This window comes from Scyliorhinus torazame, chromosome X (assembly GCF_047496885.1).
Source record: "Scyliorhinus torazame isolate Kashiwa2021f chromosome X, sScyTor2.1, whole genome shotgun sequence".
Lineage (NCBI taxonomy): Eukaryota > Metazoa > Chordata > Chondrichthyes > Carcharhiniformes > Scyliorhinidae > Scyliorhinus > Scyliorhinus torazame.
Genome location: NC_092738.1, coordinates 6,540,604 through 6,554,719, shown reverse-complemented (window position 1 = coordinate 6,554,719; position 14,116 = coordinate 6,540,604). Strand labels below are relative to the sequence as shown.

The window sequence follows — 14,116 nt, the reverse complement described above, 5'->3', positions numbered from 1 at the left end:
ACAGGGTGAGTACAGAGAGAGAGAACAGGGCCCAGGGGTTACACAGGATGAGTACAGAGAGAGAGAGAACAGGGCCCAGGGGGTTACACAGGGTGAATACAGAGAGAGAGAACAGGGCCCCGGGGGCACAGGGTGAGTACAGAGAGAGAGAGAACGGGGCCCAGGGGGATACACTGGATGAGCACAGAGAGAGAGAGAACAGGGCCCAGGGGGTTACACAGGGTGAGTACAGAGAGAGGGAGAATCGGGCCCAGGGGTTACACAGGGTGAGTACAGAGAGAGAGAACAGGGCCCAGGGGGTTACACAGGGTGAGTACAGAGAGAGAGAGAACAGGGCTCAGGGGGTTACACAGGATGAGTACAGAGAGAGAGAGAACAGGGCTCAGGGGGTTACACAGGATGAGTACAGAGAGAGAGAGAACAGGGCCCAGGGGGTTACACAGGGTGAGTACAGAGAGAGAGAGAACCGGGCCCAGGGGTTACACAGGGTGAGTACAGAGAGAGAGAGAACACGGCTCAGGGGGTTACACAGAGTGAGTACAGAGAGAGAGAGAACAGGGCCCAGGGGGTTACACAGGGTGAGTACAGAGAGAGAGAGAACAGGGCCCAGGGGTTACACAGGGTGAGTACAGAGAGAGAGAGTACAGGGCCCAGGGGGTTACACAGGGTGAGTACAGAGAGAGAGAGAACAGGGCCCAGGGGGTTACACAGGGTGAGTACAGAGAGAGAGAGAACAGGGCCCAGGGGTTACACAGGGTGAATACACAGAGAGAGAACAGGGCCCAGGGGGTTACACAGGGTGAGTACAGAGAGAGAGAGATCAGGGCCCAGGGGGTTACACAGGGTGAGTACAGCGAGAGAGAGAACAGGGCCCAGGGGGTTACACAGGGTGAGTACAGAGAGAGAGAGAACAGGGCCCAGGGGTTACACAGGGTGAGTACAGAGAGAGAGAGAACAGGGCCCAGGGGTTACACAGTGTGAGTACAGAGAGAGAGAACCGGGCCCAGGGGTTACACAGGGTGAGTACAGAGAGAGAGAGAGAACAGGGCCCAGGGGTTACACAGGATGAGCACAGACAGAGAGAACAGGGCGCAGGGGATACACAGGGTGAGTACAGAGAGAGAGAGAACAGGGCCCAGGGGTTACACAGAGTGAGTACAGAGAGAGAGAGAGAACAGGGCCCAGGGGTTACACAGGGTGAGTATAGAGAGAGAGAGAACAGGGCCCAGGGGGTTACACAGAGTGAGTACAGAGAGAGAGAGAGAACAGGGCCCAGGGGTTACACAGGGTGAGTATAGAGAGAGAGAACAGGGCCCAGGGGGTTACACAGGGTGAGTACAGAGAGAGAGAACAGGGCCCAGGGGGTTACACAGGGTGAGAACAGAGAGAGAGTGAACAGGGCCCAGGGGGTTACACAGGGTGTGTACAGAGAGAGAGAACAGGGCCCAGGGGGTTACACAGGGTGTGTACAGAGAGAGAGAACAGGGCCCAGGGGTTACACAGGGTGAGCACAGAGAGAGAGAACAGGGCCCAGGGGGTTACACAGGGTGTGTACAGAGAGAGAGAGAACAGGGCGCAGGGGATACACAGTGTGAGTACAGAGAGAGAGAGAACAGGGCGCAGGGGATACACAGTGTGAGTACAGAGAGAGAGAGAACAGGACCCAGGCGGTTACACAGGGTGAGTACAGAGAGAGAGAGAACAGGGCGCAGGGGTTACACAGGGTGGGTACAGAGAGACAGAACAGGACCCAAGGGGTTACACAGGGTGAGTACAGAGAGAGAGAGAACAGGGCGCAGGGGTTACACAGGGTGAGTACAGAGAGAGAGAACAGGGCCCAGGGGTTACACAGGGTGAGTACAGAGAGACAGAGAACAGGGCCCAGGGGGTTACACAGGGTGAGTACAGAGAGAGATAACAGGGCCCAGGGTGTTACACACGGTGAGTACAGAGAGAGAGAGAACAGGGCCCAGGGGTTACACAGGATGAGTACAGAGAGAGAGAGAACAGGGCCCAGGGGGTTACACAGGATGAGTACAGAGAGAGATAACAGGGCCCAGGGTGTTACACACGGTGAGTACAGAGAGAGAGAACAAGGCCCAGGGGGTTACACAGGGTGAGTACAGAGAGAGAGAGAACAGGGCCCAGGGAGTTACACAGGGTGAGTACAGAGAGAGAGAGAACAGGGCCCAGGGGGTTACACAGGGTGAGTACAGAGAGAGAGAACAAGGCCCAGGGGTTACACAGGGTGAGCACAGAGAGAGAGAACAGGGCCCAGGGGGTTACACAGGGTGAGTACAGAGAGAGAGAGAACAGGTCCCAGGGGGTTACACAGGATGAGTACAGAGAGAGAGAGAACAGGGCCCAGGGGTTACACAGGGTGAGTACACAGAGAGAGAGAACTGGGCTCGGGGGGTTACAGAGGGTGAGTACAGAAGAGAGAACAGTGTCCAGGGGGTTAACAGGGTGAGTACAGAGAGAGAGAGAACAGGGCCCAGGGGGTTACACAGGGTGAGTACAGAGAGAGAGAACAGGGCCCAGGGGGTTACACAGGGTGAGAACAGAGAGAGAGAACACGACCCAGGGGGTTACACAGGGTGAGTACAGAGAGAGAGAGAACAGGGCCCAGGGGTTACACAGAGTGAGTACAGAGAGAGAGAGAACAGGGCCCAGGGGGTTACACAGGGTGAGTACAGAGAGAGAGAGAACAGGGCCCAGGGGGTTACACAGGGTGAGTACAGAGAGAGAGAGAACAAGGCCCAGGGGGTTACACAGGATGAGTACGGAGAGAGAGCGAACAGGGCCCAGGGGTTACACAGGGTGAGTACAGAGAGAGAGAGAACAGGGCCCAGGGGGTTACACAGGGTGAGTACAGAGAGAGAGAGAGAACAGGGCCCAGGGGGTTACACAGGGTGAGTACAGAGAGAGAGAACAGGGCCCAGGGGTTACACAGGGTGTGTACAGAGAAAGAGAGAACAGGGCCCAGGGGGTTACACAGGGTGAGTACAGAGAGAGAGAGAACAGGGCCCAGGGGGTTACACAGGGTGAGTACAGAGAGAGAGAGAACAGGGCCCAGGGGGTTACACAGGGTGAGTACAGAGAGAGAGAACAGAGCCCAGGGGGTTACACAGGGTGAGTACAGATTGAGAGAAAACAGGGCCCAGGGGGTTACACAGGGTGAGTACAGAGAGAGAGAACAGGGCCCAGGGGTTACACAGGGTGAGTCCAGAGAGAGAGAGAACAGGGCCCAGGGGTTACACAGGGTGAGTACAGAGAGAGAGAACAGGGCCCATTGGTTACACAGGCTGAGTACAGGGAGAGAGAGAACAGGGCCCAGGGGGTTACACAGGGTGAGTACAGAGAGAGAGAGTACAGGGCCCAGGGGCTTACACAGGGTGAGTACAGAGAGAGAGAGAGAACAGGGCCCAGGGGGTTACACAGGGTGAGTACAGAGAGAGAGAGAGAACAGAGCCCAGGGGTTACACAGAGTGAGTACAGAGAGAGAGAGAACAGGGCCCAGGGGGTTACACAGGGTGAGTACAGAGAGAGAGAGAACAGGGCCCAGGGGTTACACAGGGTGAGTACAGAGAGAGAGAGAACAGGGCCCAGGGGTTACACAGTGTGAGTACAGAGAGAGAGAGAACAGGGCGCAGGGGATACACAGGGTGAGTACAGAGAGAGAGAGAACAGGACCCAGGGGGTTACACAGGGTGAGTACAGAGAGAGAGAGAACAGGGCCCAGGGGTTACACAGGGTGAGTATAGAGAGAGAGAACAGGGCCCAGGGGGTTAGACAGGGTGAGTACAGAGAGAGAGAAGAGGGCCCAGGGGGTTACACAGGGTGAGAACAGGGAGAGAGTGAACAGGGCCCAGGGGTTACACAGGGTGAGAACAGAGTGAGAGAGAACAGGGCCCAGGGGGTTACACAGGGTGAGAACAGAGTGAGAGAGAACAGGGCCCAGGGGGTTACACAGGGTGAGTACAGAGCGAGAGAGAACAGGGCCCAGGGGGTTACACAGAGTGAGTACAGAGAGAGAGAGAGAACAGGGCCCAGGGGTTACACAGGGTGAGTATAGAGAGAGAGAACAGGGCCCAGGGGGTTACACAGGGTGAGTACAGAGAGAGAGTGAACAGGGCCCAGGGGTTACACAGGGTGAGAACAGAGAGAGAGAGAACAGGGCCCAGGGGGTTACACAGGGTGAGTACAGAGAGAGACAGAACAGGGCCCAGGCGGTTACACAGGATGAGTACAGAGAGAGATAACAGGGCCCAGGGTGTTACACACGGTGAGTACAGAGAGAGAGAACAGGGCCCAGGGGGTTACACAGGGTGAGTACAGAGAGAGAGAACAGGGCCCAGGGGGTTACACAGGGTGAGTACAGAGAGAGAGAGAACAGGGCCCAGGGATTACACAGGGTGAGTACAGAGAGAGAGAGAACAGGGCCCAGGGGGTTACACAGGGTGAGTACAGAGAGAGAGAGAACAGGATGCAGGGGTTAGACAGGAAGAGTACAGAGAGAGAGAGAACAGGGCCCAGGGGTTATACAAGGTGAGTACAGAGAGAACAGGGCCCTGGGGGTTACACAGAGTGAGTACAGGGAGAGAGAGAACAGGGCCCAGGGGGTTACACAGGGTGAGTACAGAGAGAGAGAGAACAGGGCCCAGGGGTTACACAGTGTGAGTACAGAGAGAGAGAGAGAACAGAGCCCAGGGGTTACACAGGGTGAGTACAGAGAGAGAGAGAACAGGGCCCAGGGGGTTACACAGAGTGAGTACAGAGAGAGAGAGATCAGGGCCCAGGGGGTTACACAGGGTGAGTACAGAGCGAGAGAGAACAGGGCCCAGGGGGTTACACAGAGTGAGTACAGAGAGAGAGAGAGAACAGGGCCCAGGGGTTACACAGGGTGAGTATAGAGAGAGAGAACAGGGCCCAGGGGGTTACACAGGGTGAGTACAGAGAGAGAGAGAACAGGGCCCAGGGGGTTACACAGGGTGAGTACAGAGAGAGAGAGAACAGGGCCCAGGGGTTACACAGAGTGAGTACAGAGAGAGAGAACAGGGCCCAGGGTGTTACACAGGGTGAGAACAGAGAGAGAGTGAACAGGGCCCAGGGGTTACACAGGGTGAGAACAGAGAGAGAGAGAACAGGGCCCAGGGGGTTACACAGGGTGTGTACAGAGAGAGAGAACAGGGCCCAGGGGTTACACAGGGTGAGAACAGAGAGAGAGAGAACAGGGCCCAGGGGGTTACACAGGGTGAGTACAGAGAGAGACAGAACAGGGCCCAGGCGGTTACACAGGATGAGTACAGAGAGAGATAACAGGGCCCAGGGTGTTACACACGGTGAGTACAGAGAGAGAGAACAGGGCCCAGGGGGTTACACAGGGTGAGTTCAGAGAGAGAGAACAGGGCCCAGGGGGTTACACAGGGTGAGTACAGAGAGAGAGAGAACAGGGCCCAGGGATTACACAGGGTGAGTACAGAGAGAGAGAGAACAGGGCCCAGGGGGTTACACAGGGTGAGTACAGAGAGAGAGAGAACAGGATGCAGGGGTTAGACAGGAAGAGTACAGAGAGAGAGAGAACAGGGCCCAGGGGTTATACAGGGTGAGTACAGAGAGAACAGGGCCCTGGGGGTTACACAGAGTGAGTACAGGGAGAGAGAGAACAGGGCCCAGGGGGTTACACAGGGTGAGTACAGAGAGAGAGAGAACAGGGCCCAGGGGTTACACAGTGTGAGTACAGAGAGAGAGAGAGAACAGAGCCCAGGGGTTACACAGGGTGAGTACAGAGAGAGAGAGAACAGGGCCCAGGGGGTTACACAGAGTGAGTACAGAGAGAGAGAGATCAGGGCCCAGGGGGTTACACAGGGTGAGTACAGAGCGAGAGAGAACAGGGCCCAGGGGGTTACACAGAGTGAGTACAGAGAGAGAGAGAGAACAGGGCCCAGGGGTTACACAGGGTGAGTATAGAGAGAGAGAACAGGGCCCAGGGGGTTACACAGGGTGAGTACAGAGAGAGAGAACAGGGCCCAGGGTGTTACACAGGGTGAGAACAGAGAGAGAGTGAACAGGGCCCAGGGGTTACACAGGGTGAGAACAGAGAGAGAGAGAACAGGGCCCAGGGGGTTACACAGGGTGTGTACAGAGAGAGAGAACAGGGCCCAGGGGTTACACAGTGTGAGTACAGAGAGAGAGAACAGGGCCCAGGGGTTACACAGTGTGAGTACAGAGAGAGAGAGAACAGGGCGCAGGGGATACACAGGGTGAGTACAGAGAGAGAGAGAACAGGACCCAGGGGGTTACACAGGGTGAGTACAGAGAGAGAGAGAACAGGGCCCAGGGGTTACACAGGGTGAGCACAGAAAGAGAGAGAGTACAGGGCCCAGGGGGTTACACAGGGTGAGTACAGAGAGAGAGAGAACAGGGCGCAGGGGTTACACAGGGTGGGTACAGAGAGACAGAACAGGGCCCAGGGGGTTACACAGGATGAGTACAGAGAGAGATAACAGGGCCCAGGGTGTTACACACGGTCAGTACAGAGAGAGAGAACAGGGCCCAGGGGGTTACACAGGGTGAGTACAGAGAGAGAGAGAACAGGGCCCAGGGGGTTACACAGGGTGAGTACAGAGAGAGAGAACAAGGCCCAGGGGTTACACAGGGTGAGCACAGAGAGAGAGAACAGGGCCCAGGGGGTTACACAGGGTGAGTACAGAGAGAGAGAGAACAGGGCCCAGGGGTTACACAGGATGAGTACAGAGAGAGAGAGAACAGGGCCCAGGGGTTACACAGGGTGAGTACACAGAGAGAGAGAACTGGGCTCGGGGGGTTACAGAGGGTGAGTACAGAAGAGAGAACAGTGTCCAGGGGGTTAACAGGGTGAGTACAGAGAGAGAGAGAACAGGGCCCAGGGGGTTACACAGGGTGAGTACAGAGAGAGAAAGAACAGGGCCCAGGGGTTACACAGGGTGAGTACAGAGAGAGAGAGAACAAGGCCCAGGGGGTTACACAGGATGAGTACAGAGAGAGAGAGAGAACAGGGCCCAGGGGGTTACAAAGGGTGAGTACAGAGAGAGAGAACAGGGCTCGGGGGGTTACAGAGGGTGAGTACAGAAGAGAGAACAGAGCCCAGGGGGTTAACAGGGTGAGTACAGAGAAAGAGAGAACAGGGCCCAGGGGGTTACACAGGGTGAGTACAGAGAGAGAGAGAACAGGGCCCAGGGGGTTAACAGGGTGAGTACAGAGAAAGAGAGAACAGGGCCCAGGGGGTTACACAGAGTGAGTACAGATAGAGAGAGAACAGGGCCCAGGGGTTTACACAGGGTGAGAACAGAGAGAGAGAGAGAACAGGGCCCAGGGGTTACACAGGGTGAGAACAGAGAGAGAGAGAACAGGGCCCAGGGGGTTACACAGGGTGAGAACAGAGAGAGAGAACAGGGCCCAGGGCTTACACAGGGTGAGTACAGAGAGAGAGAGAACAGGGCCCAGGGGTTACACAGGATGAGTACAGAGAGAGAGAACAGGGCCCAGGGGGTTACACAGGGTGAGTACAGAGAGAGAGAGAACAGGGCCCAGGGGGTTACACAGGGTGAGTACAGAGAGAGAGAGAACAGGGCCCAGGGGGTTACACAGGGTGAGTACAGAGAGAGAGAGAACAGGGCCCAGGGGGTTACACAGGCTGAGTACAGAGAGAGAGAGATCAGAGCCCAGGGGGTGACACAGGGTGACTACAGAGCGAGAGAGAACAGGGCCCAGGGGGTTACACAGAGTGAGTACAGAGAGAGAGAGAACAGGGCCCAGGGGTTACACAGGATGAGTACAGAGAGAGAGAGAACAGGGCCCAGGGGGTTACACAGGATGAGTACAGAGAGAGAGAACAAGGCCCAGGGGTTACACAGGGTGTGTACAGAGAAAGAGAGAACAGGGCCCAGGGGGTTACACAGAGTGAGTACAGAGAGAGAGAGAACAGGGCCCAGGGGGTTACACAGAGTGAGTACAGAGAGAGAGAGAACAGGGCCCAGGGGGTTACACAGGATGAGTACAGAGAGAGAGAACAAGGCCCAGGGGTTACACAGGGTGTGTACAGAGAAAGAGAGAACAGGGCCCAGGGGGTTTCACATGGTGAGAACAGAGAGAGAACAGGACCCAGCGGGTTACACAGAGTGAGTACAGAGAGAGACAGAACAGGGCCCAGGGGGTTACACAGGGTGAGTACAGAGAGAGAGAACAGGACCCAGGAGTTACACTGAGTGAGTACAGAGAGAGAGAGAACAGGGCCCAGGGGTTACACAGGATGAGTACAGAGAGAGAGAGAACAGGGCCCAGGGGTTACACAGGGTGAGTACAGAGAGAGAGAGAACAGGGCTCGGGGGGTTACAGAGGGTGAGTACAGAAGAGAGAACAGTGCCCAGGGGGTTAACAGGGTGAGTACAGAGAGAGAGAGAACAGGGCCCAGGGGGTTACACAGGGTGAGTACAGAGAGAGAGAACAGGGCCCAGGGGTTACACAGGGTGAGTACAGAGAGAGAGAGAACAGGGCCCAGGGGGTTACACAGGGTGAGTACAGAGAGAGAGAACAGGGCCCAGGGGTTACACAGGGTGTGTACAGAGAAAGAGAGAACAGGGCCCAGGGGGTTACACAGGGTGAGTACAGAGAGAGAGAGAACAGGGCCCAGGGGGTTACACAGGGTGAGAGAGAGAGAATAGGGCCCAGGGGTTACACAGGGTGAGAACAGAGAGAGAGAGAACAGTGCCCAGGGAGTTACACAGAGTGAGTACAGAGAGAGAGAGATCAGGGCCCAGCGGGTTACACAGGGTGAGTACAGAGCGAGAGAGAACAGGGCCCAGGGGGTTACACAGAGTGAGTACAGAGAGAGAGAGAACAGGGCCCAGGGGTTACACAGGGTGAGTATAGAGAGAGAGAACAGTGCCCAGGGGGTTACACAGGGTGAGTACAGAGAGAGAGAACAGGGCCCAGGGGGTTACACAGGGTGAGAACAGAGAGAGAGAGAACAGGGCCCAGGGGTTACACAGGGTGAGAACAGAGAGAGAGAGAACAGGGCCCAGGGGGTTACACAGGGTGAGTACAGAGAGAGAGAACAGGGCCCAGGGGTTACACAGGGTGAGTACAGAGAGAGAGAGAACAGCGCCCAGGGGGTTACACAGGATGAGCACAGAGAGAGAGAACAGGGCCCAGGGGGTTACACAGGGTGAGAACAGAGAGAGAGAACAGGGCCCAGGGCTTACACAGGGTGAGTACAGAGAGAGAGAGAACAGGGCCCAGGGGGTTACACAGGGTGAGTACAGAGAGAGAGAGAACAGGGCCCCGGGGGTTACACAGGGTGAGTACAGAGAGAGAGAGAACAGGGTCCAGGGGTTACACAGGGTGAGTATAGAGAGAGAGAACAGGGCCCAGGGGGTTACACAGGGTGAGTACAGAGAGAGAGAACAGGGCCCAGGGGTTTACACAGGGTGAGAACAGAGAGAGAGACAACAGGGCCCAGGGGTTACACAGGGTGAGAACAGAGAGAGAGAGAACAGGGCCCAGGGGGTTACACAGGATGAGCACAGAGAGAGAGAACAGGGCCCAGGGGTTACACAGGGTGAGTACAGAGAGAGAGAGAACAGGGCCCAGGGGATACACAGGGTGAGTACAGAGAGAGAGAGAACAGGGCCCAGGGGGTTACACAGGGTGAGTACAGAGAGAGAGAGAAAACAGGGCCCAGGGGTTACACAGGGTGAGTACAGAGAGAGAGAGAACAGGGCCCAGGGGGTTACACAGAGTGAGTACAGAGAGAGAGAACAGGGCCCAGGGGTTACACAGGGTGAGTACAGAGAGAGAGAGAAAACAGGGCCCAGGAGTTACACAGGGTGAGTACAGAGAGAGAGAACAGGGCCCAGGGGTTACACAGGGTGAGTACAGAGAGAGAGAGAACAGGGCCCAGGGGTTACACAGGGTGAGTACAGAGAGAGAGAACAGGGCCCAGGGGTTACACAGGGTGAGTACAGAGAGAGAGAGAGAAAACAGGGCCCAGGAGTTACACAGGGTGAGTACAGAGAGAGAGAACAGGGCCCAGGAGTTACACAGGGTGAGTACAGAGAGAGAGAACAGGGCCCAGGGGGTTACACAGGGTGAGTACAGAGAGAGATAGAAAACAGGGCCCAGGGGTTACACAGGGTGAGTACAGAGAGAGAGAACAGGGCCCAGGGGTTACACAGAGTGAGTACAGAGAGAGAGAACAGGGCCCAGGGGTTACACAGGGTGAGTACAGAGAGAGAGAGAAAACAGGGCCCAGGAGTTACACAGTGTGAGTACAGTGAGAGAGAGAACAGGACTCAGGGGTTACACAGGGTGAGTACAGAGAGAGAGAGAACAGGGCTCGGGGGGTTACAGAGGGTGAGTACAGAAGAGAGAACAGTGCCCAGGGGGTTAACAGGGTGAGTACAGAGAGAGAGAGAACAGGGCCCAGGGGGTTACACAGGGTGAGTACAGAGAGAGAGAGAACAGGGCCCAGGGGGTTACACAGGGTGAGTACAGAGAGAGAGAGAACAGGGCCCAGGGGGCTACACAGGGTGAGTACAGAGAGAGAGAACAGGGCCCAGGGGTTACACAGGGTGTGTACAGAGAAAGAGAGAACAGGGCCCAGGGGGTTACACAGGGTGAGTACAGAGAGAGAGAGAACAGGGCCCAGGGGGTTACACAGGGTGAGAACAGAGAGACAGAACAGGGCCCAGGGGGTTTCACATGGTGAGAACAGAGAGAGAACAGGACCCAGGGGTTACACAGAGTGAGTACAGAGAGAGAGAGAACAGGGCCCAGGGGGTTACACAGGGTGAGTACAGAGAGAGAAAGCACAGGGCCCAGGGGTTACACAGGGTGAGTACAGACAGAGAGAGAACAAGGCCCAGGGGGTTACACAGGATGAGTACAGAGAGAGAGCGAACAGGGCCCAGGGGTTACACAGGGTGAGTACAGAGAGAGAGAGAACAGGGCCCAGGGGGTTACACAGGGTGAGTACAGAGAGAGAGAGAGAACAGGGCCCAGGGGGTTACACAGGGTGAGTACAGAGTGAGAGAGAACAGAGCCCAGGGGTTACACAGGGTGAGTACAGAGAGAGAGAACAGAGCCCAGGGGGTTACACAGGGTGAGTACAGAGAGAGAGAACAGGGCCCAGGGGGTCACACAGGGTGAGTACAGAGAGAGAGAACAGGGCCAGGGGTTACACAGGGTGAGTCCAGAGAGAGAGAGAACAGGGCCCAGGGGTTACACAGGGTGAGTACAGAGAGAGAGAACAGGGCCCAGTGGTTACACAGGCTGAGTACAGAGAGAGAGAGAACAGGGCCCAGGGGGTTACACAGGGTGAGTACAGAGAGAGAGAGTACAGGGCCCAGGGGCTTACACAGGGTGAGTACAGAGAGAGAGAGAGAACAGGCCCCAGGGGGTTACACAGGGTGAGTACAGAGAGAGAGAGAGAACAGGGCCCAGGGGGTTACACAGAGTGAGTACAGAGAGAGAGAGATCAGGGCCCAGGGGGTTACACAGGGTGAGTACAGAGCGAGAGAGAACCGGGCCCAGGGGGTTACACAGAGTGAGTACAGAGAGAGAGAGAGAACAGGGCCCAGGGGTTACACAGGGTGAGTATAGAGAGAGAGAACAGGGCCCAGCGGGTTACACAGGGTGAGTACAGAGAGAGAGAGAACAGGGCCCAGGGGGTTACACAGGGTGAGTACAGAGAGAGAGAGAACAGGGCCCAGGGGTTACACAGGGTGAGTACAGAGAGAGAGAACAGGGCCCAGTGGTTACACAGGCTGAGTACAGAGAGAGAGAGTACAGGGCCCAGGGGCTTACACAGGGTGAGTACAGAGAGAGAGAGAGAACAGGGCCCAGGGGGTTACACAGGGTGAGTACAGAGAGAGAGAGAGAACAGGGCCCAGGGGGTTACACAGAGTGAGTACAGAGAGAGAGAGATCAGGGCCCAGGGGGTTACACAGGGTGAGTACAGAGCGAGAGAGAACAGGGCCCAGGGGGTTACACAGAGTGAGTACAGAGAGAGAGAGAGAACAGGGCCCAGGGGTTACACAGGGTGAGTATAGAGAGAGAGAACAGGGCCCAGCGGGTTACACAGGGTGAGTACAGAGAGAGAGAACAGGGCCCAGGGGGTTACACAGGGTGAGAACAGAGAGAGAGGGAACAGGGCCCAGGGGGTTACACAGGGTGTGTACAGAGAGAGAGAGAACAGGGCCCAGGGGTTACACAGGGTGAGTACAGAGAGAGAGAGAACAGGGCCCAGGGGGTTACATAGGGTGAGTACAGAGAGAGAGAGAACAGGGCGCAGGGGATACACAGGGTGAGGACAGAGAGAGAGAGAACAGGGCCCAGGGGGTTACACAGTGTGTACAGAGAAAGATAGAACAGGGCCCAGGGGGTTACACAGGGTGAGTACAGAGAGAGAGAGAACAGGATGCAGGGGTTAGACAGGAAGAGTACAGAGAGAGAGAGAACAGGGCCCAGGGGGTTACACAGGGTGAGTACAGAGAGAGAGAGAACAGGGCCCAGGGGGTTACACAGGGTGAGTACAGAGAGAGAGAACAGGGCCCAGGGGTTACACAGGGTGTGTACAGAGAAAGAGAGAACAGGGCCCAGGGGGTTACACAGGGTGAGTACAGAGAGAGAGAGAACAGGGCCCAGGGGGTTACACAGGGTGAGAACAGAGAGAGAGAACACGACCCAGGGGGTTACACAGGTTGAGTACAGAGAGAGAGAGAACAGGGCCCAGTGGGATACACAGGATGAGCACAGAGAGAGAGAGAACAGGGCCCAGGGGGTTACACAGGGTGAGAACAGAGAGAGAGAACAGGGCCCAGGGGATTACACAGGGTGAGTACAGAGAGAGAGAGAACAGGGCCCAGGGGGTTGCACAGGGTGAGTACAGAGAGAGAAAGAACAGGGCCCAGGGGTTACACAGGGTGAGTACAGACAGAGAGAGAACAAGGCTCAGGGGGTTACACAGGATGAGTACAGAGAGAGAGCGAACAGGGCCCAGGGGTTACACAGGGTGAGTACAGAGAGAGAGAGAACAGGGCCCAGGGGGTTACACAGGGTGAGTACAGAGAGAGAGAGAGAACAGGGCCCAGGGGGTTACACAGGGTGAGTACAGAGAGAGAGAACAGGGCCCAGGGGTTACACAGGGTGAGTACACAGAGAGAGAGAACAGGGCTCGGGGGGTTACAGAGGGTGAGTACAGAAGAGAGAACAGAGCCCAGGGGGTTAACAGGGTGAGTACAGAGAAAGAGAGAACAGGGCCCAGGGGGTTACACAGGGTGAGTACAGAGAGAGAGAGAACAGGGCCCAGGGGGTTACACAGGGTGAGTACAGAAAGAGAGAACAGGGCCCAGGGGGTTAACAGGGTGAGTACAGAGAAAGAGAGAACAGGGCCCAGGGGGTTACACAGAGTGAGTACAGATAGAGAGAGAACAGGGCCCAGGGGTTTACACAGGGTGAGAACAGAGAGAGAGAGAGAACAGGGCCCAGGGGTTACACAGGGTGAGAACAGAGAGAGAGAGAACAGGGCCCAGGGGGTTACATAGGATGAGCACAGAGAGAGAGAACAGGGCCCAGGGGTTACACAGGGTGAGTACAGAGAGAGAGAGAACAGGGCCCAGGGGATACACAGGGTGAGTACAGAGAGAGAGAGAACAGGGCCCAGGGGGTTACACAGGGTGAGTACAGAGAGAGAGAGAACAGGGCACAGGGGGTTACACAGGATGAGCACAGAGAGAGAGAACAGGGCCCAGGGGGTTACACAGGGTGAGAACAGAGAGAGAGAACAGGGCCCAGGGCTTACACAGGGTGAGTACAGAGAGAGAGAGAACAGGGCCCAGGGGTTACACAGGATGAGTACAGAGAGAGAGAACAGGGCCCAGGGGGTTACACAGGGTGAGTACAGAGAGAGAGAGAACAGGGCCCAGGGGGTTACACAGGGTGAGTACAGAGAGAGAGAGAACAGGGCCCAGGGGGTTACACAGGGTGAGTACAGAGAGAGAGAGAACAGGGCCCAGGGGGTTACACAGGCTGAGTACAGAGAGAGAGAGATCAGAGCCCAGGGGGTGACACAGGGTGA

General features: G+C 56.4%; 1 protein-coding gene across 1 annotated transcript in view; it reads right to left on the bottom strand.

Annotated features, from left to right (window-relative positions):
• LOC140405523 (growth/differentiation factor 11-like) overlaps window positions 1-14,116 on the bottom strand; it is a 421,047-nt gene that overhangs the window by 381,823 nt on the left and 25,108 nt on the right. The window lies entirely within an intron of this gene.